Consider the following 1,443-nt stretch of genomic DNA (forward strand, 5'->3'; position numbering starts at 1 on the left):
ATTACGCCCGTTAGACGTGCGCCTGTCCGGCTTGTGACTTCTCGACGGGGATCATGACGAAGGGATTATTTTTAGAAACCGGTCCGGTGGGTATAGCGCAAGGGACGTAATTTCAGGCCCAGGTGGCAAAGGCCAACTACTCTTTCTCTTATCTCGAGAAGGGGAGTTATCGACCTGTAAGTTTCATGGCATTCTCGTCAAACGTGTTCGCACGGCTTCGAATTTAAAGTATGGGTCGAAAAGATACGGTCCGTTTCATTCTCTCTCTCACTACTCTCAGCTGTCGTAGCCAATTTCAGTGGGTGTGTTAGGGGTTCGTCTGCGTGTCTGCAAGTTTTCAGCATAATAACCTCGCGTGTACGCTGTGCTGTTGGGGGACTGTCGTGTTGTGAGCTTGTGCTGTGTTCAGTGTTCGGTTGGAAGCGATCTGTGGATATTCGTCTCTCTCACTCTCTCAGTTCGGGCTTCAGACCTGACAGCAGCGAGGGAGGACAGACGCCTCGTCACTTTTGTCAACACCGCTGCCAGTACCTGAGGCGTTGTACGAGGGCGTGTTTGTCAATGTGTTCGTGTGTGTAGTTGTGGGCAGGCTGACTTTGGGCCTCGGCTCGGAATGTGAAGGCGTTTTACAGCGACTTGTCACACCTAAGTGACACAGTGTAGGCACGCAGCTTTTAGTTTACTTCGTTTTCACAAAGAATTCGTTATGAGTGTGTGCGCGTGGCATGGTAACCCATTCAGAAATGCGTGCTGAAAATAATTTCTTCAAACTGGATGTGTTGAATCTTTCGAAGCGGTGAAGTAGCGACAGAGAGTCAGTGCCTTTCATTCTTTGCTTTAGGATCTAAATCAATTTACTGAAGACATTCTACCAACGCAAGGAATGGCAGACGTCTAGACTTTAAAGTCGTTTTTTCTGTGGTAAGCTGGCCTTAATTTTTTAGGATGATTACATTCCTTTTAAAATTTGTTCGTTTTGCTTTGAACTCGTCCCCCCATTTCGTTTCAGAGCGCTGAAAAATCTTTCCCGTATCCGCAGTAGTTTTATTGGCTAGATCTAGAAGATCTAGATTCTAGATCTAGAATCTAGATCTAGATCTAGATCTAGATCTAGATCTAGATCAGTTCTTTGAAATGGTTGCTTTTATGTTGGGCCTACGCCCAACTGCCTGACAGATTTATCAAAAATCTAGATTCTATATAAAGAGGAAATTGAGTGAATGCGAAGTAGTAGGCTAGTCGTTCGAGGATAAGGTAATAATTAGGCTAATGAAGATACAACTATCTAGATCTAGATATGTAGATCTATATCTAGTATCTGGCTTTGAAAGTTATTATTGGCCAACACTGATGCTACTGTGATTGATTTCAATTTTAATTATAATCATATAATAAATACAATGATGTCATATAGGCGTCTAGATTTCTAGATCTATTGTTCTT

The 1,443-nt window shown here is 43.3% G+C and overlaps 1 protein-coding gene across 1 annotated transcript in view; it reads left to right on the forward strand.

The window, feature by feature from the left end:
• Positions 1-280: 280 nt before the first annotated feature.
• LOC101856271 overlaps positions 281-1,443 on the forward strand; it is a 17,069-nt gene continuing 15,906 nt past the window's right edge. The window contains exon 1 of the mRNA XM_005100554.3: positions 281-921. The gene's annotated coding sequence lies outside the window, so the exon portion shown is untranslated. The remainder of the gene's footprint in view (positions 922-1,443) is intronic.

The sequence above is a fragment of the Aplysia californica genome, unplaced genomic scaffold (genome assembly GCF_000002075.1).
Source record: "Aplysia californica isolate F4 #8 unplaced genomic scaffold, AplCal3.0 scaffold00251, whole genome shotgun sequence".
NCBI classification, from domain to species: domain Eukaryota; kingdom Metazoa; phylum Mollusca; class Gastropoda; order Aplysiida; family Aplysiidae; genus Aplysia; species Aplysia californica.